This window comes from Phyllobates terribilis, unplaced genomic scaffold (genome assembly GCF_046119375.1).
Source record: "Phyllobates terribilis strain yellow unplaced genomic scaffold, ASM4611937v1 Scaffold_116__1_contigs__length_5312468, whole genome shotgun sequence".
In the NCBI taxonomy this organism is placed as follows: Eukaryota; Metazoa; Chordata; class Amphibia; order Anura; family Dendrobatidae; genus Phyllobates; species Phyllobates terribilis.
The window spans coordinates 1,024,631-1,051,999 of NW_027362876.1; positions in this window are offsets into that span (position 1 = coordinate 1,024,631).

Below are 27,369 nucleotides of genomic sequence, written 5' to 3' on the forward strand. Positions count from 1 at the left end.
CACTGTGCGTTGTGAGGATTTGCCGGTTTCTGAGCTATTGTAGAATTTACAATAGATATCGCTCATGTAATGTAGTAAGTGAAATCCTTGGCCTTGTACTATATATATATATATTTCTCTGCGGTATCTGTGCATCATGAATCCATGGTATGTGTTAAAGGGGCCCACTGAGACTCTTTCGCCCAGGGCCCACAAAAACCTGGAGCCGGCCCTGGGGGTAAGTATAACAAGTTTTATTTTTTTAAATACAATTAATTAACTAGGAGTGGGGGGAATCAGAGATGCACGGGGGGGGGGGTGAGAAATGCACTGGGGGGGGGCCCTTCATGCCCCCTATGAAGGGCGGGGGGGGCCCCAAAAAAATTCTTGCACAGGGGCCCACTACATTCTGTGTCCGCCCCTGTATCTATAGGAATCCTGGAATGGTATTTTTCGCAGTAATATTGAGCCGTGGACTAGATATGGCTCATATCTATTTTTATGGTGCGTTTATACGCAGGAATTTCCCCCCTGATGTCAGTCTGTACAATATCCTGCTCTGATCACATCCACGTCCATTTCACTTACTGGTGATCATTTTTGTTGATCACAGGACCACAGATTTCTTCCAAGCTTGCACCTAGGGGTGTTTTAACCCTCGGGCCATTTTCAGTTTTATCATTTTTTTCCTTTTTTATTTTTCTGTCCACATCGTCGTTGGGGGCTTTTTTTTTTCTTTTTTGGCGGGACGTTTTTATTGATACCATTTTGGCGTGGATACCATGTTTTGATTGCCTCTTATTGCATTTTATTGCAATGTTGTGGTGGCCAAAAACACGTAATTCTGGCCTTTCAGTTTTTTTCTCATTATGCCTTTTAGTGATCAGATTAATTCATTTTATATAAGGGGTTAATACTATAACTACTGGCCCAATGCACCAGTTCCTTCCCCCCTCTAGGATTTTGCCTGCTTTATATAAGAAAGCTAAATCCCAGTGGATGATTTCATGGTGTTTTTATTTGAAGTAAATTGATTTTTTAAAGGGAATCTGTCACCCCCTGGGAGTTATCAGACCTCTAATATGGGCATACAGGTGATAGAAATGTAAATCTATACATACCTGTATGGCCCATATTAGAGGTCTGTTTGCTTTGAAATATCTTTTTATAAAATCAGGATGCCGGGAGGAAGTGGAGACCAAACCTTATTGTTGTGCACACCGGAGGTCACTGGAGCGGAAGTCACAGTGACTCCCCAGCACCTGCGCACTACAGCCCAGCAGTGTAAAATAGGGAAGGGAGAAAAAAGAACGCGCCTTGCATTATAGGCGCATTGCGCATGTGCGGGATGTGCAGACCTAGACTGTGATGGTGAGGGGGGGAATATTTAAATTAAGTAGGTAGACAGGCATTTCTTGGCGTCGCCTGGACGCCAAGCTTAGCAGAATGGCTTTTATAAAAAGATATTTCAAAGCAAGCAGACCTCTAATATGGGCCATACAGTATGTATAGATTTACATTTCATACACCCATATTATGTATGCCCATATTAGAGGTCTGATAGATCCCAGGGGGTGACAGATTCCCTTTAAGTGAGTAAACATCCAAAGTTGCACATTCATTTTTAATACCGTTTTATATTTTTCATGTATTTCGATGCAGCCAAAAAAATCAGCAAAATTTAGCTTTTTGTGATGAATAAAACTAGCAATTTTATTATACAAATAATTACACTCAGTGCTGATTGTTCAGTTTGTCCCAAATTCAACTTTTGAGGAATGCAACATAGTAACATAGTTTTTAAGGTTGAAGGAAGACTAAGTCCATCTAGTTCAACCCATAGCCTAACATGTTGATCCAGAGGAAGGCAAAAAAAAAACCCCATGTGGCAAACACGAAGCACCACATTGGGGAAAAAAATTCCATACGACAATCAGACTAGCTCCCTGGATCAACGCCCTATCAAGGAATCTAGTATATATAACCTGTAATATACTTTTCAAGAAAGGAATCCATGCCCTTCTTAAATTTTATTAGTGAATCACTCATTACAACATAATGCGGCAGAGAGCTCCATAGTCTCACTGCTGTTACAGTAAAGAATCCCCGTCTGTGATTATGATTAAACCTTCTTTCCTCCAGACGTAGAAGATGCCTCCTTGTCCCCGTCTCAGGCCTCAGAGTAAAAAGATCAGTAGAAAGGTCTTTGTACTGTCCCCTCATATACTTGTACATAGTAATAAGATCACCCCTAAGCCTTCGTTTTTCCACAGTAAATAACCCCAAGTGTAATAACCTGTCTTGGTATTGCAGACCCCCCAGTCCTCTAATAAGCTTTGTCGCTCTTCTCTGCACCCTCTCTAGTTCAGCTATGTCTTTCTTATACACCGGAGACCAGAACTGTACACAGTATTCTAAGTGTGGTCGCACTAATGACTTGTATAGAGGTAAAATTATCTTCTCCTCATGAGCATCTATGCCTCTTTTAATGCATCCCATTATTTTATTTGCTTTTGCAGCAGCTGCCTGACACTGGCCACTAAACGTGAGCTTGTCGTCCACCAATACACCCAGGTCTTTTTCAGTTACAGTTTTGCCCAGTGTTTTACAATTAAGCATATAATTATACATTTTATATCCTCTGCCCAAGTGCATTACCTTACATTTATCCCCATTAAAGCTCATTTGCCATTTATCAGCCCAAGCTTCTAGTTTACATAGATCCTCCTGTAATATAAAATTGTCCTCCTCTGTATTGATTACCCTGCAGAGTTTAGTGTCATCTGCAAATATTGAAATATTACTCTGTATGCCCCCTACAAGGTCATTAATAAATATGTTAAAAAGAAGCTTGCCCAATACTGACCCCTGTGTTACCCCACTGTTAAATGAGACCCAGTCTGAGTGTTTTCCATTAATAACCACCCTTTGTTTCCTATCACTGAGCCAGTTCTTAGCCCAGATACATATAGTTTACCCTATCCCCATTGTTCTCATTTTATGTATCAACCTTTTGTGTGGAACCGTATCAAAAGCTTTTGAAAAGTCCATATACACAACATCCACTGCATTTCCTGGGTCCAGTCCGGAACTTGCCTCCTCATAAAAGCTGATCAGATTAGTTTGACAGTAACGGTCCCTCGTAAACCCATGTTGATATTGGGTCATGAGGTTATTCTTCTTCAGATACTCTAGTATAGCATCTCTTAGGAAGCCCTCCAGGATTTTACCCACAGTAGAGGTTAAGCTTACCGGCCTATAATTTCCAAGTTCAGTTTTTGTCCCCTTTTTGAATATTGGCCAGGCGCACCACCGTTTTTAACAGTGGGCGGAGCTTTACGGGGAAAAGCGTAACGGAGCGCAGCCGACAGTCATCAGAATTTACAACAGAAAAACAATGTAAATTACTTCAGAAAAGTACAGGGTTCCTGGAGTATAAGGACATCCTTCGCCCAACAACTCTATTCTAGCTGACTCACTACAGAAAACCAAGTAAGGCTATGTGCACACGTTCAGGAATTGCTTGCAGAAATTTCTGAAGCGTTTCTGCACCTCTTGGCAACAAAAATGCTGCAGAAAATCCACAGCGTTTACAAGCGTTTTTGCCTGCGGATTTTCCAAGCGTTTTTTTCCGCATATGAAATCCGGTCAGGAAAATTCCTGATCATGTGCACAGAACTTGCAAAATGTCATAGGAAGTCATGGGATAAGGTATGCAATGCGTTTTTGGCCCATTTCCGCGTTGAAAAAAAAAACGCACAAAAAATGCACCAAAAACGCACTGTGCGCCCTTAACCTAAATGAGCCGAAGTATAAACTTGATATACAGTACAGACCAAAAGTTTGGACACACCTTCTCATTTAAAGATTTTTCTGTATCTTCATGACTATGAAAATTGTACATTCACACTGAAGGCATCAAAACTATGAATTAACACATGTGGAATTATATACTTAACAAAAAAGTGTGAAACAACTGAAAATATGTCTTATATTGTAGGTTCTTCAAAGTAGCCACCTTTTGCTTTGATGACTGCTTTGCACACTCTTGGCATTCTCTTGATAAGCTTCAAGAGGTAGTCACCGGAAATGGTCTTCCAACAATCTTGAAGGAGTTCCCAGAGATGATTAGCACTTGTTGGCCCTTTTGCCTTCACTCTGAGGTCCAGCTCACCCCAAACCATCTCGATTGGGTTCAGGTCTAGTGACTGTGGAGGCCAGGTCATCTGGCGTAGCACCCCATCACTCTCCTTCTTGGTCAAATAGCCCTTACACAGCCTGGATGTGTTTGGGTCATTGTCCTGTTGAAAAATAAATGATGGTCCAACTAAATGCAAACCGGATGGAATAGCATGCCGCTGCAAGATGCTGTGGTAGCCATGCTGGTTCAGTATGCCTTCAACTTTGAATAAATCCCCAACAGTGTCACCAGCAAAGCAACATCACACCTCCTCCTCCATGCTTCACAGTGGGAACCAGGCGTGTAGAGTCCATCCTTTCACCTTTTCTGCGTCGCATAAAGATACGTTGGTTGGAACCAAAGATCTCAAATTTGGACTCATCAGACCAAAGCACAGATTTCCACTGGTCTAATGTCCATTCCTTGTGTTCTTTAGCCCAAATAAGTCTCTTCTGCTTGTTGCCTGTCCTTAGCAGTGGTTTCCTAGCAGCTATTTTACCATGAAGGCCTGCTGCACAAAGTCTCCTCTTAACAGTTGTTGTAGAGATGTGTCTGCTGCTAGAACTCTGTGTGGCATTGACCTGGTCTCTATTCTGGGGTGCTGTTAACCTGCGATTTCTGAGGATGGTGACTCGGATAAACTTATCCTCAGAAGCAGAGGTGACTCTTGGTCTTCCTTTCCTGGGGCGGTCCTCATGTGAGCCAGTTTCTTTGTAGCCATTGATGGTTTTTGCAACTGCACTTGGGGACACTTTCAAAGTTTTGATGGCCACTCGTTATTCTTTACTTAGCTGCTTTTTTGTTGCCATAATACAGATTCTAACAGTCTGTTCAGTAGGACTATCAGCTGTGTATCCACCAGACTTCTGCACAACACAACTGATGGTCCCAACCCCATTTATAAGGCAAGAAATCCCACTTATTAAACCTGACAGGGCACACCTGTGAAGTGAAAACCATTTCTGGTGACTACCTCTTGAAGCTCATCAAGAGAATGCCAAGAGTGTGCAAAGCAGTCATCAAAGTAAAAGGTGGCTACTTTGAAGAACCTAGAATATAAGACATATTTTCAGTTGTTTCACACTTTTTTGTTAAGTATATAATTACACATGTGTTAATTCATAGTTTTGATGCCTTCAGTGTGAATGTACAATTTTAATAGTCATGAAAATACAGAAAAATCTTTAAATGAGAAGGTGTGTCCAAACTTTTGGTCTATACTGTATGTGGAAAGGGTAAGAACACGTTCACACCATGGCCATTTCAGAGAGAAAACACAAGAGAAAAAAACTTGAGCATATACCCTATTTTGTGACAAAAATGTATATTTGGTGGAGAAAGGTTGGACTTGATAGACCTAGGTCTTTTTTCTTCCTATGTAACTATGTAAATAAATAGTGTGCTATTACTAATTATTTATTTACTTACTATAGGGTATAGGCCAGGGCTGGACTGGGGCTAAAATTCAGCCTCGGCACACAGACCCCACATGCCATATTGTCGTCCCCCCCCCCACTCCTACATCACAAAAAAAACGTTAGCACCACTTCTTTCAAAGGGGTTGTCCACAACTCTGACCACCCTTTCTCAATCAGCATGTTTTCCCCCGTTAAAATAACAACACTTGGGGCTCATACCCATATGTGTGAAAAATAAAGTTCCGATATCTGGACCGAAAAATCGGACGAGTGCCATACAAGTGTCATGCGATTTTCATGAGAGGACAATGGGATTTTTCACACCTAGCATCCATATGCAATACATTTTTTTTCTCTGCATCTATTATTTTGCAATCATTTACTGGACCATTTACAGTGTTCTTGCTTCAGAATGGTAATTTTTTCTCGCACCCATTGACTTGCATTGGCAAGTCTCATCCACGATACGTGGCAATACGCAGCATGATTTTTTTCTCAGTCCAATTTCAGCTGAGAAAAAAATTGCAGATGAGATGTGCCTCACAGAATAACATTGGTCAGAGTGCAATCAGATTTTTTTATCGGATTGCACTTGTATGTTTTTCTCGCATATGAGTATGAGCCCTTATACTCACGTCCGGCGCCATTCCAGCAATGTTAGCACTCACTCTCCCGGGGCCCATATGACACTATGTCACACGAGCCCGCTGGCTTCTCTCTTCCCTCCTTTCAACGAATCCATAATCAAGAAGAAGTCAGAACTGCAGCTGGCTTCTTACTTCCTCAGGATTACTGATTTGTCCGAAGGCGAGGAGAGAGAGAGTGATTAAATGAAGTCTGGAGCCGCACATGTAAAATTTCTTCTCTGCCCTCTCCTCCTTTCTGGTGTTGGAGTAATTGTGCACGGAGCACTTAGCGACACCAAGGGTGCACCAAAATCCCCTCATTTGCATTTGAAGTAAGTTAGTTTCTCATTAACTGTACCACAATTGTGCTAGTATGATTTTTTTTGGTCAGTATTTTACATCAGTATTTGTAAACCAAAACCAGATTTCGGCTTACGAATACTGATGTAATATACTGACCAAATACTGAATAAATGTGAATGCAGAGCTAATCAATCATGTATGTGCCTTTAGGCGATGTTTACACAGTGCTTTTTTGCAGCATTGTTTCCTGCACAAAAAACTATGTTGGCAGGAAAAACGCTGCATACATTATGTGCTTTTTCTGATGCATTCATTTGAATAGATAAAAAATCCAGCAAAAACGCTGCAAGAATTTAAACACTGCAGTTGTAAGATGAACGCATAGTAGCTCAAAACGCAAAGAAGAAAAAACTGCAAATTACATTTTAGAAATCACATTTATTTTGCTATTCTAAATGCTGCATTTTTTTTAAAACGCATGAAAAGCATGGAAAAAGCAGCAGAAATGCTGTGTGAACAAGCTCTAATTAGGATTCCAGGTGTCACAATACTGTTGCCTGATAACTCGGGACCAGGGTCTCCTACCCTGCCCCTAACGTTAGGGGCGCCCTAGCTATCCCTGCTCCCGAGGTTACTTCTGACGGTGAAAATGCTGGGGCCACATACCTTTCTGTACCCTGAATCAACCCTTATCTGTCCCCACCCAGGGAAGTGGGGAGGAATAGTGTATGTAAATACGCAAACCAGATAAACAAGGAAAATACCAAACATGCAAAATATGCACTCACAGACAACAGAGGGAAACACTGAAGGGATTAAGAGGGAAAACAAAAATAGAAGACAAAGGGACTATGCATACAGCCAAAATACCAAGAAACAGTCACAGTACAACTCTCCTTATACGCCTCTACCGAACAACGAATCCTCCACTCCTCACCAGGCAGTACAAGACGTAACACCAGCAATCCAGATTGCCATAGCTGAGACTATATAGGAGAGGGAAGTGGCTGAACTTACAAGAAGGAAGCTACAGAGACTCAAGGTTGAGCAGTTTAACTCCTGCACTGCTGAAAGAAGCCAGGACCATTTAACAAGATGGAGAAGTGCTTCTATTCAATCCAAGAGTACGTGAACGCAGATGCTGCGATCTTCTGGCTCCTCTCTGTCGCGGTAAATACGTGAAACCAGGTATGTTTGTTTTTTAAAGATGATTGTAGAAAACACATTAAAAAAATTCATGTAAACTGGCAGCGTTTCTTACACCAAAAATGTTTCTGGCAAGGTGAACAGCGGTGCCTCAGTAAATGTGCCAAATTCAATAAGTGGTTTGTGCCTCTTAAGGAATTCGGCACATCTTATTCCTTCACTCCCCTCATTAAGGCTGGCATACAAAACACCAGTCTTAATGAATTGGGGTACTATACTAAGCTATTAAAAACACAAAAAAATAATTAAAATACAGTAAATCAGAAAAATCAGGACAAAAGTACATCCTTTTTGTCTCTGCTTGTTGAGTGGAGCCCTAGGCAGGGGCGTAACTCCAATTGGTTCAGGGGTTGCTGTCTCACGCAGGCCATGGAGTCTTAACAGGCCCAAACGGTCCTTTAAGCCCATATAAGAAGACCAATACTATTACTGGCCCATGATTGCTAGGGGCCCTGTTGGAGATTTTGCATTGGGGCCCCTGAACTTCAATTTATATCACTGGCCCTATGGATATATTTAGTGTGGTTGATAAGGAGTTTTTTTTGGCATACAAGCTAAGTGAAGACCACTAGCTTGATGTGAACATCACCTAATTTCTGAGCCCATCATCCACAAAATTAAAAGGCCATCTCAAATTGCAGCTGCCATGAGCAATTATCAATAGGAGCGTCTCAGCCCGTCACGTTGTCACTTCTGGTACCCCTGCCGACTGAACATAGTTCAGCTCTGCTTCATGGACACTGTCATTTTGTGACCACATTAGTATTTTTCCAGTAAATACTCCAGGAGGCTGGCACTTATATACCTGTGTGAATGTCTGTTCTGACAATGATGAACTTCAGGGCAAACTCTGCAACCAGGAAGATTTAGAAGCTACTAATTAGTGCACCATATAGGAGACCTGCTTGTCAAATCTGTGTCCAGGTGCTTTGTGGAGTGACCTTCCTAAACTCTTAGAACACTGAGTTGTCCAGTCATTTTGCTTATTTATCTACCATGTAGATCATCAGATGACCTCAGACTCCACAGAATGCAGGACTCACTGCTACACAATGGTACACTGACAACAGCAGTCAGGCCGCCCATTTTATGACCTACCAGACCAGCCCACACCGGGCATCTGCCAGATAAGGCAGATTATCAGTCTGGGCCTGGTATAGGCTCAACTTGTTTCTTTTCTTGAGGTTTGTCTCACTGCAGGGATAACTAGATTGGAGTTACTGTATTTAGGTTCAAGATTTCTGGGCACACAGAATAAGGACGTCCTCCATACAGCAACTCCATTCTAGCTGTATCACTACAGAGATGACTAGATCGGAGTTACTGCACGGAGGTTCATGATTTCTGCACCGTCAGTACTGTCTATCATTGCTCATTCAGATATCCATACACGTCTCGGAATGAAATGCACGTACTGGCTGCGGGTCTCCCGACCCAAGCATGAGCCTTCATAGATTTCTATGAGGCTGTCATGCTCTGGTTGGCAGAGCCTCGGCAAGTCCATGCATTGCATTCTGAGATCAGACCGAGGTGCATGGACGTCTGAATGAGCCCTTACACAGATTACTCTAAGGCTATGTTCACACACGTGTTTTTTTCTGCTGCAAATCTGCTGCTAACTTTTCTCTGGCAGGAAAACAGCTGCGTAAAAAAACGCCCATATTTGCTGCGTATTTGTTGCATTTTTTTGCTATTTATTTGCTGCATATTTTTGACCACCCATTACTTCCTATTGGTGAAAATACGCAGCAAAAAAAGCAAGTGCGTTTTCTGCTGCAGAAACACTGAAAGAAGTGACACGCTCTATTTTCCAAATACTCAAGCAAGGCAGAAAATACACAGCAAACAAAAAGCAACATATGTGAAAAGAGAACTTGGTTTCTCATAGACTTTGCTGGTACTGCAAGACGCAGCTGAAAATTTGTATAAAAATCTGCTGCAAAATACGCAGCAAAACACAAAATGTGTGAACACAGCCTAAAGCTTCCATACACAAAAAACAAAAGCCGGCAGCATCAGCCAACAATCTGACATGTATTGGGGCTTCCTGCCTCTCCCTTGATAACCAATGTCAGGGGAGAGAATGATCCGGCGCATTGGAATTCCAGTAGTTGATCCTCTTGTTCTCTCTGAAGATAAGCTGCCACCAGAGGAGCTCGACACCTGCTCTCTAATAGAGAGCACAAGGCTAAGCACTCCTGTATGATAGTCAAGAGAGAGCTGTCAACCAAAGGATTGTAGGGATTGGGTGTTTATGGGCCTTAAAGGGTTTTTGTAGTGAAAACAAGTTACCACCGATCCAAGAGACAGGTGAAAACTTGCTGATCAATGAGTGTCCGACTCACACTTCTTGGAAAAATGGGGAATTACAGAATTAGGTCTCTTTCACACATCCGGATATTTCCGATACTGGAAAATACAGTACTGGAGATATCAGTGTCCCGTGTGTGTGATACGTGTGGCAGCCATGTGCCTCATCAGTATCACAAGTACTGGCGCCTGGAATCAGCGTACAGTGAGTGCTGTTCCCAAGCGCCGGGTGCTCAACGCTGCCCTCCTCATTGTCGCCTGCTTTCATGCGATCAGCGCTAGCAAGGGACAATAATGAGAGCAGTATTCCGCTCCCGCTGTGTCTTGGTGTAAAAATAAGAATAAAATGTAAAAAATCCTTATACTTACCTGTCTGAAGATGTCCCCCGCTGTAATCCACCTGACCGCTCACGCCGGGGAGAATGACTCACTGTAGCGAGCGGGCGCTGGACCACCGCTAAGCTCACTAAGTGGTGTCCTGTCACTCACTAAGCTCAGCGGAGGTTAAGGGCTCGCTCGCTGCAGTGAGTCATTCTCCCCGGCTCTTCATTGTGAGCTTTCAAGTGGATTACAGCGTGGGACACTTAGGACAGGTGAGTATAAGGATTTTTTTTACTTTATTCTTATTTTTACACTTGCTGGACACAGCGGGGGCTGAATACTACAGCGCAGCGCAAGCTGGGGACAATGATGAGGTCAGCATTCAGCACCCGGCACTTGGGAACAGCGCTAACTGTACTCTAATTCCCAAACGCCGGTATGTGTCACACTGATGACACACATCATCACTGTGAACCTGTGCAGGAAGTTTTGCGACCAGTGCTGCGAGAAAAAACCCGACATGACAGCGTGTTTTGCCAATGATCACGGTCCGAGGAAACACATGTGCACAGACCGATTCATTAAAATGGGTCTTCGTGTGTCAGTGTCTCCAGTACGTGTGGAGACGGACACCACACGTACTGGAAACATGGATGTCTGAAACGTGCCTTAAGAAGTAGGTTGGATGTCTGACCATTGCTATGTGGCTGCCAGAAAAAAGCAACATCGCTGGAGAGCCCCGGAGGGTGATAATGGAGGTCAGACTGAGCATGTGCACTATATACCCATGCTGAATAAGTGCTGCGTCACTCACCCCCTCGTCATGTGGTCTGTGTGACGCGCCCCTTTGTTTAGCTGGCCACTTCCAGGTGCGCGTCGCGCTGGACACGTGACCGGACCTCCTTTATTCAGCATGGGTATATAGAGTCCCCGAGCCATGTCCTCCTCACACTCTCTGCCCTTGAGAAAGCGGCTGGTGACGCCGCGAAACGTGCGTTGGGCTACGAGGCTACGGTCCTCACCATCTCCACGCTCCCCCTGTGACTTGCTATGCATCCTGGATAGGTAATCCTCAATTTCACCGCTGTAAATCACCTTTCATCTTGAATGGATTCGAGTGAGCTGATTATAAGTCTTTATTTAACAGCAATTATTTTGCCCTGACCATTTAGCATATGCTCCTTTCCCATTTATTTGTGTCTTCTATACAGCCTAATTGAGGAAGAACCTGTAATATTCACACAATTTTCCCTCTACCTTCAATTGATACATGACACATTTCTTGACAATAGCCTAGCTATGACATTGTATTGTTTTGAGGGTTTAAACTAGAAGAAGAGGGGATGGGAAGAAAAACGCCGGACACGAACATGAAACCAGAGAACATACTAACGAAAGATATGAAGTGCGACAAAGAAGGTCCAAGACAAGATACTTGGAAGGGAGGTAAGAAAATTTCTAATACAATCCACAGGGAGAAGATTGGAACAAAACAAAATCGTGTAAACTGCGTGCTAGCAAATGCCAGAAGCCTGAGAAACAAGATGGATGAACTGGAAGCAGAAATATCTACAGGTAACTATGACATAGTGGGAATAACCGAGACATGGTTAGATGAAAGCTATGACTGGGCAGTTAACTTACTGGGTTACAGTCTGTTTAGAAGGGATCGAAGAAATCGGAAAGGGGCTGGAGTCTGTCTATATGTAAAGACGTGTCTAAAGCCTACAATACGGGAGGATGTATGGGAGGGAAATGAGGAGGTCGAGTCCTTATGGGTGGAGATACATGGGGCAAAAAACAATAATAAAATTATCATAGGAGTCGTTATAAACCACCAAATATAGCAGAAGCCACGGAAAGTCTATTAATGAGACAAATAGACGAAGTAGCGAAAAATAACGAGGTGATTATTATGGGGGACTTCAACTACCCCGATATAGACTGGGAAACCGAAAGCTGTAGATCTCAGAAAGGAAACAGGTTTCTGTCAATTATCAAAGACAATTATTTGTCACAACTTGTGCAGGAACCAACTAGAGGGACGGCCCTTTTAGGCTTAATATTAACTAACAGGCCAGACAGAATAACTGAGGTGCAGGTCGGGGGGCACCTGGGAAATAGTGACCACAACATTATACAATTCCACATGTGCTTCAGTAGGGTGCCCAGCAAGGGAGTCACAAAAACACTGAACTTCAGGAGGGCAAAGTTTGATCAGCTAAGAGATGCCCTTCACCTTATAGACTGGGATAGTATCTTCAGTAATAGGAGCACGGATAGAAAATGGGAAATTTTCAAAACAGTCCTACATAGTCACTGTAGAAGGTACATACCTTATGGGAATAAAAGGGCTAGGAATAGGAGGAAGCCAATCTGGCTAAATAAGGAAGTCAAGAGGGCAATGAAAAACAAAAAAAGGGCTTTCGGTAAACTTAAGCAAGAAGGCAGCGAGGAAGCGCTAATATCTTATAGGGAAAATAACAAAATCTGTAAGAAACAAATAAGAATAGCAAAAGAGGAGACAGAGAGACTAATTGCCAAGGAAAGTAAAACGAATCCCAAACTGTTCTTTAACTATATAAACAGTAAAAGGATTAAAACTGATGGAGTTGGCCCATTGAAAAAAAACCTGGGTAAAATCATAGAGGGCGATGAGGGTAAAGCAAACCTACTCAATAGCTTCTTCTCCACTGTTTTCACAAAAGAAAACAATTTATCGGAGGAAATGCAGAGTGATAAAGTAAACCCTCCGCTAAATATCACCCACCTAACCCAGGAGGAAGTTCAGAAACGCCTAAATAATATCAAAATAGACAAGTCACCAGGCCCAGATGACATACACCCCCGAGTACTAAAAGAATTAAGTAATGTGGTAGACAGACCGCTGTATCTTATATTCAAGCACTCTTTATGGACAGGGACTGTCCCACTAGACTGGCGCCAAGCAAATGTGGTACCAATATTCAAAAAGGGGTCTAAACGTGACCCTTGGAACTATAGACCAGTAAGCTTAACGTCTGCTGTGGGTAAATTGTTTGAAGGATTTCTTAGAGATGCTATTGTAGAATATCTTAATGATAATAACTGTCTAACTCCATATCAACATGGATTCATGAGGGATCGCTCCTGCCAAACAAACCTGATCGCCTTCTACGAGGAGGTGAGCTCACAGCTGGACCGGGGAGAGTCAGTGGATGTTGTATACCTTGACTTCTCCAAAGTGTTTGATACCGTGCCACTCAAAAGGTTGGTATATAAAATGAGAATGCTTGGTCTGGGGGATAATGTGTGCAAGTGGGTAAATAGCTGGCTGAGTGATAGAAAGCAGAGGGTGGTTATCAATGGAGTAAGCTCAGGGTGTCAGGGTTACTAGCGGGGTGCCTCAAGGGTCTGTCTTGGGCCCTATATTATTTAATATATTTATTAATGATCTAGTGGAAGGGTTGCATAGTAAAATAGCAATATTTGCAGATCATACTAAACTTTGTAAAGTAGTTAATACAGACGAGGATAGGGCACAGCTACAGGAGGATTTAGATAAATTGGGGAGTTGGGCCAAAAAATGGCAAATGGGGTTCAATGCCGATAAATGTAAGGTCATGCACATGGGAAAGAAAAACAGCAGTCACCCATACATATTAAATGGGAAACCGTTGGGGAAATCTGACATGGAGAAGGACCTGGGCGTCTTGGTTAACAGCAAATTAAATTGGAGTGCCCTGTGTCAGGCAGCAGCTGCGAAGGCAAATAGAGTCATGGCATGCATCAGAAGAGGAATAGGGGCATATGATGAGAACATTGTTCTTCCTCTGTATAAAGCGCTGGTAAGGCCGCACTTAGAATATTGTGCACAGTTCTGGGCTCCGGTGCTCAGGAAAGACATATTGGAGCTAGAGAGGGTACAAAGGAGGGCGACTAAGGTAATAAAGGGAATGGAGGGACTAGAATACCCAGAGAGGTTGTCAAAATTAGGCCTATTTACGTTGGAAAAGAGGAGGCTTAGGGGAGACCTCATAAACATGTATAAATACATAAGGGGGCAGTACAGAGATCTCTCCCATGACCTGTTTATACCAAGGATGGTGACAAAGACGAGGGGGCACACTATGCGTCTGGAGGAAAGGAGGTTCCTGCTCCAGCATAGAAGGGGATTCTTTACGGTCAGAGCCGTGAGACTCTGGAACTCTCTGGGAGAGGAAGTGGTGATGTCCAACTCGCTTAATGAGTTCAAGAGAGGCCTGGACGCCTTTCTTGAGAACAATAAAATTACATCTTATGCTTAGTGATAGTTAATTAATACAGGGATTTAATCTGACTGCCAGATTGGAGTCGGGAAGTGAATTTTTCCTCAATGATGTAAACTGGCCTATACCGCATGTTTTTTTTTTGCCTTCCCCTGGATCAACGCTGCGGAATAGCTGCAGTGCACAAGAAATAGGCTGAACTGGATGGACGCTTGTCTTTTTTTGGCCTTATAAACTATGTAACTATATGTAACCCCCCAATCCTGGTATGCATGGTCCCCTAACCCCCCAATCCTGGTATGCATGGTCCCCTCACCCCCCAATCCTGGCATGTGTGGTACCCCTCACCCCCCAATCCTGTTATGTGTGGTACCCCTCACCCCCCAATCCTGGTATGCGTGGTACCCCTCATCCTGGTATGCTTAATCCCCTCACCCCACAATCCTGGTATGCATGGTCCCCTCACCCCACAATTCTGGTATGTGTGGCCCCCTCATCCCTTTCACACTGTACACACACACATACAAAAAAATAGACAGTTATACTCACCTTTCTTCTCTGTGCTCCAGCGCTGCTGCGTCCTGTTCTGCCGGAGGCTGGGGAAGGAGTGTGGCGACGGAACACCGCGCTGTCCGGCGCCATTTTGCTGATGACACACTGCAAATGTGTCTTCAGTAAAATGGCGCAAGATAGCGCTATGTGCATGCGCCGATCCGGCGCCCCACTCTTGCCACGGTCCCCGGTGAAGAGAGGCGCTGCGGCAACGCTCCTCCCTGTCAGGTAAATATGTAAGTATGGCGTCGGAGATCGCAGTATGCGTTCAGTGCCTACGCATACCGCGATCTCCGGCACCATACACTCCTCTTACCTGTAACGGCTGGATGGGTGATTCTGTCTGGAGCCAGACTGCGCGTCACGCATGCGCAGTATATCGAGGCTTCAGACAGAGACACGCTTGCAGTGTTATATTATAGATGGTGTTTTTCCCGTAACGGTTTTATATGAATTTATGAAGGTGCCTAAGGCTTTTAATTAATGCTGGATCCTACCTGCCCTTTAAATTTTTACACTTATAGCCCGGGAGAGGCATGACTGATAAATATTAGGATTAGGATCCTATCAAAGAAAGGTCACCTTGTCACGGCTAGTGGGCTCTCCTGAATTTGCCAATTTATGTGCTAAATACTGTAACTTTTATAAGTAAATTCTACATAGCAGTAATGCGGTTCAAATGTCATATATTCAATGTTTGCAGCACTTACAGGGGCGGCTGTATTCTCCTGTATCTATCTATACTGAGGAGAGGGTGGACATGCCTTGGTGTTTGGGACCTGATCTTTTAAGACCCTAACAACGCCCCCGCTGCTATCCGTCCTTGGTGACACTGTTTACCTCTTGGTATCACTTTGCAGCAGCCAACAGAATGTCTCCACACTGTGACCCTAAACTACATTCTCACTTATCTTTTTGCAAAGGACCAGAAAAAGAGGGGAGTAGACATCACACCATGTGAGCACATCCCGCCCACTTTTACTGCAGTCTTAGTGCAATCTAACACTACACTAGATTCATGGGAAATGTCTGCAGCTGCTCCCCCTAGTGTTTAAAAATTGAAAATATCAAAACTTTTACAATTTTTATATTTTTTTTACCATTAAAAGATTTTTTTTTTTAAATTAAAACTTTAGTGCTTTACATTTTTTCAATTGTTGCTGCGAGACCTCTGAAGATGATGAGTATTATACTATCCATTTCTGAGCTTTACGTTGCTTTACTCCCTTCTTCACAGTACACTGACGTTGAGTATGGTCTCATCCATATGGGGTCACAAAGGTTCAGCTAATGTTATCGCCTTTTGCAGGGCTTTTCATACTGGATACATCACCGTCCATCATATGAAAGTCCAACCATAAACAATATTCCATGGACCCTCAAGGTAAATCCCAAACTTCTGCCTGATCTTCTCTATGGGATATTCATGAAGCTGCTTTATATTTTATCCATGACTGTATAATAACAAGGGCTCTCTGGTTGATTAGATTATGTGTAAGAGAATTTCTAAATGTTTTTTTTTTTTTATTACAGGATGACCTACTACGTGTGGTTCCCTGGAAAAATTCCTCTGAAGATTTCATCAAGCTTCCTCTTTGGATCTTCCGTGCCACAGTTTTTGTTGCGCTGATGACACTTGTGACAATACTAGAGAACTTGGCTTTAAAGCGCACCTGTCAGCAGGATTGTGCTTAGTAAACCACATACACTGACCGGTGGGCGCCATTACACTGAGTAAAATGATAGCTTTGTTGATGAAATCCGTCCAGAGGTTCTTTTATAATCTTTAGTTTCAGTTTTGCCATAATGAGATACTCGTGCTCTGGGGCGGGACTTTAGGGAGGTGCTGTAGCTGGTGCTCTCATTATGTATGCCTATCTCTGACAGGTCACTGTGCTTTCAGTTGCCGGCCTAATATTTTAAATATTGCCTTTGTAATTTCTCTGCCAATTTGAAATTTACATCCCCAAAATGGCCGCAAAGGCCCGCGCATGCGCAGTAGCATGTTTCGGTTGCCGAAAGATGCTACTGCACACGCGCGGTCGCCATTTTGCTAAAGGAAAAAGAAACTTGCCTGCAGCAATATGGCACCCAGCAACCGAAAGATGCTACTGCGCAACAGCAGGGAGCCGGCTGCCAATCAGCATGAAGTTGGCAGTCATGCCTCCATGACAGAGCAGATAGGAAAAGGAAGAGCTGTCCTGTTGACGTGAAACACCAGAATTGCTGTTAGGAGCAGTTCAGGAGCGATCTGAGTCGCCACCGGCTAAAACAGGCAGGTAGTTAGCAATTACCTGCCTGTTAGTTCTTAGTAATAACTCATAGGAAATAGTAGCTTGTTAAACCCAGTATAAAAAAATCAAAGGTTATATAATGGCATAATACACATGCAGGTATTGAAGGACTCAGGTGGACAACTCGTCATGAAATACATATATACGGAGACAAAAAATGACGAGCAATAGTCCAGGGTAATGTACAAAAGTAGGAAAAAACAAGGAGTGATCCGGCATCCAAAAGTCTTCTTTAAAATCAATAATCCTATATTGGAAAACTATTTTAAAAATCATATGCAGAAAAGTCACATCATACAATGATTAAGGACCATAAGGTCTGAAACTCGTCTGTACATCACCTCCTCCTGTGGGGGCTGTGACTTCTCTGCATATGATTTTTAAAATAGTTTTCTAATATAGGATTATTGATTTTAAAGAAGACTTTTGGATGCCGGATCACTCCTTGTTTTTTCCTGCTAATCTCCCGGGGCACTGCCGGCTGTTCCATGCACCTGATGTCTGAGTAAGTTGAGCTGACTTTTTTTTTCCTCTTTTGTTTCAATGTTCAAAAGTAGAAAATTTATTGATGGATAAAAATATACATGAACAGGGCAGGGGGGAATAGGACACACATCCACGTGTGAAGACAAACTGTGGAAAAAAGGGGCACGCAATATAGGAACATTAATAATAGTACATATCAAATATCATATACATTATCATATGTACTATCATAACAGATATAAAGGAATACTATGTCATAAAAAAGAAATCCTGCCGTTATACCAATAAATAGCGTTATCAAGGTATATGTGACAAATTATCCCACTAGAACTATGCTAATGCACCAAACAAGAAGCATTATGAAATACTTTGGACACTAATGATGCAGGAGCTCTAACTATTAGTGCGTCCGCCCCTGACGCGCATTTCGAACCAGCCTTCGTCAGGTGGCATGGTCTCCACTTATTCCCTGACTTATACACTACGCCAGATGAAGAAAAAAGGCGATGCAGTGCAGCCCTGCACAGTAACAGGACCTCCCTATTGTTTCCCCCATGGAACACCAATACATTTCAATTGAATGTGTGTCCTCGGATGTACATTCAGTTGAAATCAGTGGGCCCACTCTATGTCCTGCTCGGGGACACGCCAAAGATCTGGGCCCACCGAAGAGTTGTCCGATGTCCCATTCAGGGGTGGATTAAGAGTAGCAAGGGCACCGGGCAATTTAGAAGGCGCGGGTCTTCCCCCACACACACACACACCTGATTTATTTATCACGTGACATGTCACATGATCCCCTGTGATAGATCATGTGATAGTTCACGTGAAATTAATTTGGCACAATATTAATTATAATATATTTTTTTTAGGCTGTGTGCCCACTATGCGTTTTTTAAGCGTTTCCACAGCGGCAATTCCGCTGCAGAAACGCTTAAAAAACGCTTGGTAGAAGGTCTGCCATGTTTCCCAATGGTAATCCGCATGTGCTGTGTACATGCTGCGGAAATTTCTGCTGCGGATTATCTTTGCGGAAAAATCTGCATTACCAATTATTTTGTGGAAGCACTGCGTTTTCGCCGCCATTGACTTGCATTAGAACGCATGGAATCCGCATCACTGCATCTGTACATGCGGATTCCATGCGTTTCAATGTGCGGATGGTACCCGGGTGTGGAGGACAGGAGACTCTCCTCCGGACCCGGGTACCGTAGAACCTGTAAAAAAAGAATAAAATAAAAAATAAATATTATACTTACCTTCTGATGGCCCCCGGTGTCTTTATCCGATGCGTCCTGGCTTGCCGGCAGCTCGCGATGGTCTGAAAAGGACTTGCCGTGACGGCATTTAGTCATGTGACGGGTCACGCGACCGCTGACGTCGGCAGGCCATCAGAAGGTAAGTATATATGTTTTTATTTTTTACCATTCTTTTACGGGCACACTATATAAATCCATGCCGGTTGCATGGATTTATATAGTGTGATCAAGTTGTCAAGCACTTTCCAAGTGATGCTAAAATCGCTTTGAAAGCGCTTGTCAACACGCACGCGGAGATGCATGTGAAGAACGCTTCACATCCGCTTCTCCCTGGCAGGAAAAACGAATGTACAATCCGCATGTAAAATCCGCATGTAAAATCCGCATGCGTTTTTTCTGGCAGGGAGATGCAGAAACGCTCAAAAAAAATCTGGAACATTTCTGTATCATGGGCACATACATAGCCTTACATTAATTGTATGACTCAATATTAAGCACACGTAGCCATCTATACACAGCGGGAGGCAGCACGGTGCCATCTATACACAGCGGGAGGCAGCACGGTGCCATCTATACACAGCGGGAGGCAGCACGGTGCCATCTATACACAGCGGGAGGCCGCACGTAGCCATCTATACACAGCGGGAGGCCGCACGTAGCCATCTATACCCAGCGGGAGGCCGCACGGCGCCCCCCCCAGAGACAGCAGGAGGCCGCACATAGCCATCTATACACAGCAGGAGGCCGCACGTAGCCCCCCCCAGAGACAGCAGGAGGCTGCACGTAGCCATCTATACACAGCAGGAGGCCGCACGTAGCCATCTATACCCAGCAGGAGGCCGCACGGCGCCCCCCCCAGAGGCAGCAGGAGGCCGCATGGCGCCATCTATACACAGCATGGGGCCGCATGACACCATCTATACACAGCATGGGGCCGCACGGCGCCATCTATACACAGCAGGGGGCCGCACGGCGCCATCTATACACAGCAGGGGGCCGCACGGCGCCATCTATACACAGCAGGGGGCCGCACGGCACCATCTATACACAGCAGGGGGCCGCACGGCACCATCTATACACAGCAGGGGGCCGCACGGCGCCATCTATACACAGCAGGGGGCCGCACGGCGCCATCTATACACAGCAGGGGGCCGCACGGCGCCATCTATACACAGCAGGGGGCCGCACGGCACCATCTATACACAGCAGGGGGCCGCACGGCGCCATCTATACACAGCAGGGGGCCACACGGCTCCATCTATACACAGTGGGAGGCCGCACGGCATCCCCCTCCCCCCCAGAGATAGCAGGAGGCCGCACGGCACCATCTATACTCAGCAGAAGGCCGCACGCAGTCATGCACACACACAAACATATACAGATATACATATACGCATAAACACATTTGAAACACAAAAATACATATAAACAGACATCACACAATGATATCTGCCTGCACACACACACGCACACACACATACATACATACATACATGCACGCACGCACACACACACAGACAGACAAACAGACAGACTCACCATCCCCCGGCTCCATTCCTCCTGCCTGCTCTGACTTCTCCGGGGCAGCAGTGCAGGCCGGGCGCGCACCGCGTGACGTCACAGCTAGGAGACACGGCCGCGCACAGGGCCGTGTCTCCTAGCAGTGACGCGGCCGGGCCAGCACAGGGAAGTTAACTGCTGCAGTGCTGGCCCGGCCGATGAAGAAGTAGCGGCCGTGCGCCGCTCGCTGCTGGGGGAGCGGTCCGGGCCCCCCACTCCCTCCACTGCTGCTGGTATGTGCCGCGGTGGCCCGCACATATAATGAGGGAAATCCGGCTATAGACTCCCCGGCCCGGAGCCTCGGGCCCCCTGAAGGCTCGGGGTCCCGGGCGGTCGCCCGGATTGCCCTCATTATAATCCGTCTATGGTCCCATTGCTCCAGTCCGGCCCTGGTTACAGTTCATGCTAGTCCAGACAACATAATATCACGTCCATCGCACATGTATCCAGTCAGCAACTACAGTCCTCACATACATAGTTCATCACACACAGACGATGGATACCATGACTGTAGAACATCTATCTAACTCCAGCAACATATAGTACAGTCTCAACTGGGGTTCTCCAAACTTATTTGTGGGTTCAGTGTTGGGCAGAGGAGCAGACCTGTATTCCACCAGATGGAGCCATGGTGTTTTGGACTGTTACTGAAGAGACCCTCTGGAGTGGGAGTCAGAGACTTTATACCCACAGTTCCCATTCAGGACATTCCTCCACAGGATTGGAGAAGTTGGGGGGAGGTGATACTTCACTGTTCAACTAACCAGCATATTTGTCCTAAATTGTGTAATTAGTAAACTGCAGTGGGCTGATGCAATATATACTCAGCAGGCATTTACAAATGAACATACCACAATTTTGTGTCTGGCCTTATGGATACATAAGATCCAGCTTGCATGTCTTTCTCTGCTTACTATTACTGAATGCAAACAGTTATTCCCGATGCTGAACGCTCTCCAGGAGAGACTCGTGCATCTCAATTTTATGAGCAAGCAAATCTCCAATAAAACACAACAATAAGACCGACATAACCAGTGCTCCGTGCTGGAAAAAGTCTGTATCCCTTAGAGATGTGCACTCTGCTCTACGTCCATTGGTCCAATAGTCTTTAGTCCGTGGCCAGCTCCTCACACTGATGAAACTGGTGTAACGCCTGTACAAGAGATAGCAGCCACAACACTTATTACTCACATCTTCATCTGTTTTACATAGAGGCAGAATCATTTTATATCCTGGTGGCGGTGCTTCACTTGTAAATGACTTTAAAGCAGTACAGTTGCTGGGCCTGAAAACTCCATTCCTTTTTTTCTGCTCTTCACTGACCACTGCTCTTCCAGTAATTCCCTTGCCCCAGCCTGGAAAGTCCAGTATTTACTCACTATGACTCCCAGGTGTAGCCTACACGTTACCTTCTCTTCAGTCGTACTGTCCAATATGGAAAGGAGTCTGCTGCTCACTGAGCAGCTGCTCACTGGGGTAGATGTGGGGGAGGGTGGTAGTAGGGAGCTGCAGGACAGTGAGGGGGGGTAGAGGGAAGAGTACCAGGGAGGCTAGTCCTGATCTGGCACACCCCAATAAGTTTGCAAAGTTGGCATATGAGGGGGGTGACGGTACAGGGGTAGCACTGCTGCAGCAAGACATGTCCCCTGAAAGCCAGAGGAGTGTCAGCTCCAGTAAGGAGGGAAATAGGAGAGCAGGGCAGGCCAGGCAGGTGCTGGTAGTGGGGGACTCAATTATTAGGGAAACAGATAGGGCAATCTGTCACAAAGACAGGGATCGTCGAACAGTGTGCTGCCTACCTGGCGCTTGAGTGCGGCACATCGCTGATCGGGTTGACAGATTACTGGGAGGGGCTGGTGAGGACCCAGCAGTCATGGTGCACATTGGAACAAATGACAAAGTTAGAGGTAGATGGAAGGTCCTTGAAGATGATTTCAGGGAATTAGGCTGCAAGCTGAAAGCAAGGACCTCCAAGGTGGTATTCTCTGAAATACTACCGGTACCACGTGCCACGCCATAGAGGCAACCGGAGATTAGGAAGATAAATAAGTGGCTCAAGAACTGGTGTAGGAAGAAGGGATTTGGGTTCCTGGAGAACTGGGCTGACTTCTCAGTTGGCTACAGACTCTACGCTAGGGAAAGGCTGCACCTCAATGGGTGCTGGGGGAGAAAATGGCTAGAAGGTTGGAGGAGTGTTTAAACTAGGGATTGGGGGGAGGGTATTCATTTTATAGGTGGGGAAGATAGTGCAGATAGTGACTGTGAATCAATGTCACCTCTTCTGGGGCAGATGAAAGTGACAACAGGAGCCCGGGAGAGGAACAGCGAGACACCCCGAAAGAGGGAATGGTGCAGATAGTGGCCTATTATGACTGCACAAGCCCATGTACATTGGTAGCGTACAAACAAGGGGAACAAATACCTGAACCTGGCAGATCCAAATTCAGACTGGTAGAAGCACTACTCTGACCCTGGTCTGTCCCTACATGATGGTGGATTTTGGCACCCTAAGATAACGCAATGGCGCCCCCTATCAATAGTGGCTCACCCTGAATGCTCCTAACAACTCCTAGTTTATCTATGCTTGTGTAGCAACTTACTTGGGAAAATAGGTTAAACACTAAAAACTACAACTGACCCTGCTTGCTCCTGTACAGATTAGATGCCTTGACTACACAGTCCCCAGCGGTACCTGCGGGTGAAGAGATAGACCTAACCACAGACTAGGAGATGGCAACTATGGCCTAAACTGCCTAAAAGGCAGACAAGTTGCTTCACGTTCCTCCTAAAGAACCAGAGGGCAGAGCAGAGTGTGAATTATCTAAAAGAAAAGAAGTGTGCTGAACAAAGGAATAATCCCAAAGCAAGTAAAGTAAGAAACAAAATACCAAACAAAGAATACAGCAAGTACTGTTAACAAATATACTGCCTATTTTCAAATGATAAAAAGAAGAAAAGTGCAAAGTATAGCAAATAAACAGCAAAGCAAAAAACCCTAGCTCTAAATATCAACAGAATGTCAGAATATCCAAATGAATCTATCACCAGCAGGAAACGCAGACTATAAAGCTGCACCCAAAATGTGATAGGCATCCAAATAAAAATATAAATGTGTAAAGCTAAGCAGGCTGCAGCCAGAAAAGCAGAACCCAAACACCCAGTGAAAAGGTGTATGTCCTGTGGCTTGGCAGAAAGAGAAGCCGACCACAGAACACAAACTGAAGGGATCAAATCCTGGAGCATGACATTGCCACAGACAATTCCTCTCTCTTCCTCCTCCCTGACTTCTCTAGTTTTCCATTTCTGTTTTGTCTTGGTAATTGTGGGTAATATGAGGCGGCCCATTCAGGTTGTACAGGTGGTCTGGCTCTGCCAGGACGGCATCCATACGTGCCGTCACAAGAAGGTTTGCTATATCTCGCAGCACAGTCTCAAGAGGACGGAAACAAACTCCATGTGGACGGCATGAGGGGCCAATATCCTGTAGTGGACAAGGGACAAATACCGCCACACCATGACCAGATCACATATTACCACCACATAGTGACCGAATACTACCATACTGAGCATTAATACAAAAACATAATACTAATATTACCATTACTAATAGTGCCATTATTCACAGGAGCTCTGTGTATAGTATACAGTGTATAGTGTCAGTGTACAGATAACACACTGACTCACTGGTGATGTCTCTAGTTGAAGTCCTTCATCTCCACTTTTCCTCTTCATCCATCGCAGACCGCCATCACTTCTTCTCACCAGGACTCGTCTCTGTATAAAATAACACAGTTATCTAGAGCAGCTTACAGAGCACATTCCCCAATATTTCCCCAACTTCTACACTACACCAGATGAAGAAAAAAAGTGATATAGTGCCGCCCTGCACAGTAACATGAACCCCCCACAGAAAACAGTATCCTCAAAAATAAAATACATTACAGCAGTAATAATATCCTTTAATTAGCCCCTACAGTAATAATGTCCCACATCCTACTCCCATTGTCTTCATCCTGCCCCCATTGTCTCCATCCTGCCCCCAATGTCTCCATCCTGCCCCCATGTTTCCATTTGTCTCCATCCTGCCCCCAATGTCTCTCCATCCTGCCCCCAATGTCTCTCCATTCTGCCCCAATGTCATTCCATTCTGCCCCAATGTCTCTCCATTCTGCCCCCATTTCTTTCCATTCTGCCAATATCTCTCCATTCTGCCCACGTCTCCATTCTGCCTCCATGTGTCTATTTTGCCCCATGTCTCCATTCTGCCCCCAATGTCTCTCCATTCTGCCCCAATGTCTCTCTATCCTGCCCCCAATGTCTCTCCATTCTGCCCCAATGTCTTTCCATTCTGCCCCAATGTCTCTCCATTCTGCCCCCATTTCTTTCCATTCTGCCAATGTCTCTCCATTCTGCCCACGTCTACATTCTGCCTCCATGTGTCTATTTTGCCCCATGTCTCCATTCTGCCCCCAATGTCTCTCCATTCAGCCTCCAATGTCTCCATTCTGCCCCGTCTCAATTCTGCCCCCAATGTCTCTCCATTCTGCCTCCGATGTCTCCATTCTGCCCCGTCTCCATTCTGCCACCATGTTTCTATTCTGCCTCCATGTTTCTATTATGCACCCAATGTCTCCATTCTGCTCCCCTTTCTCCATTCTGCCCCAATGTTTCTATTCTGCCCCAATGTTTCCATTCTGCCCCCCTTGTCTCCATTCTGCCCTCCCTGTCTCCATTCTGCCCCCCTGTCTCCATTCTGCCCCCCTTGTCTCCATACTACCCCCTGGTTTCTATTCTGCCCCCAATGTCTCCATTCTGCCCCCGTCTCCATTCTGCCCCCCCATGTTTCTATTCTTCCCTCCATGTCTCCATTCTGTCCCCCTTGTCTCCATTCTGCCCCCATGTTTCTATTCTGCCACCCTTGTCTCCATCCATACTGCCCTCTGGTTTCTATTCTGCCCCCAATGTCTCCATACACTCCCCATGTCTCCATTCTGCCCCCTATCTCCATTCTGCCCCCCAGTTTCTATTCTGCCCCTATGTCCATTCTGCCCCCTATGTCCATTCTGCCCCCTATGTCCATTCTGCCCCCCGGTCTCTATTCTGCCCCCCTGTCTCCATTCTTCCCCCATGTTTCTATTCTGCCACCCTTGTCTCCATCCATACTGCCCTTTGGTTTCTATTCTGCCCCCAATGTCTCCATACTGTCCCCATGTCTCCATTCTGCCCCCTATCTCCATTCTGCCCCCCGGTCTCTATTCTGCCCCATCTCCATTCTGCCCCCCTGTCTCCATTCTGACCCCTGTCTCCATTCTGCCCTCTATATCCATTCTGCCCCCCGGTCTCTATTCTGCCCCGTCTCCATTCTGCCCCCCTGTCTCCATTCTTCTCCCCTGTCTCCATTTTGCCCCGTCTCCATTCTGCCCCCCATGTCTCCATTCTGCCATCAATGTGTTTCCATTCTCCCTCCAATATGACTCCATTCTCCCGCAATGTGACTCCATTCTGCCCCCCTGTCTCCATTCCGCCCCCCTTGTCTCCATACTACCCCCTGGTTTCTATTCTGCCCCCAATGTCTCCATTCTGCCCCCGTCTCCATTCTGCCCCCCATGTTTCTATTCTTCCCATCATGTCTCCATTTTGTCCCCCTTGTCTCCATTCTTCCCCCAAGTTTCTATTCTGCCACCCTTGTCTCCATCCATACTGCCCTCTGGTTTCTATTCTGCCCCCAATGTCTCCATATTGTCCCCATGTCTCCATTCTGCCCCCTATCTCCATTCTGCCCCCCGGTCTCTATTCTGCCCCATCTCCATTCTGCCTTCCTGTCTCCATTCTTCCCCCATGTGTCTATTCTGCCACCCTTGTCTCCATCCATACTGCCCTCTGGTTTCTATTCTGCCCCCAATGTCTCCATACTGTCCCCATGTCTCCATTCTGCCCCCTATCTCCATTCTGTCCCTCGGTCTCTATTCTGCCCCGTCTCCATTCTGCCCCCTATCTCCATTCTGCCCCCTGTCTCCATTCTGCCCCCTATCTCCATTCTGCCCCCCGGTCTCTATTCTGCCCCATCTCCATTCTGCCCCCCTGTCTCCATTCTTCCCCCATGTTTCTATTCTGCCACCCTTGTCTCCATCCATACTGCCCTTTGGTTTCTATTCTGCCCCCAATGTCTCCATATTGTCCCCATGTCTCCATTCTGCCCCCTATCTCCATTCTGCCCCCCGGTATCTATTCTGCCCCGTCTCCATTCTGCCCCCCTGTCTCCATTCTGCCCCCAGTCTCCATTCTGCCCCCTATCTCCATTCTGCCCGCCGGTCTCTATTCTGCCCCGTCTCCATTCAGCCCTCCCTGTCTCCATTCTGCCCCTGTCTCCATTCTGCCCCCTATCTCCATTCTGCCCCCCGGTCTCTATTCTGCCCCGTCTCCACTCTGCCCCCCTGTCTCCATTCTTCTCCCCTGTCTCCATTCTGCCCCGTCTCCATTCTGCCCCCCATGTCTCCATTCTGCCCCCCATGTCTCCATTGTGCCCTCAATGTGTTTCCATTCTGCCTCCAATATGACTCCATTCTCCCCCAATGTGACTCCATTCTGCCCCCAATGTCTCCCATTCTGCCTCCATATTTCCCATTCG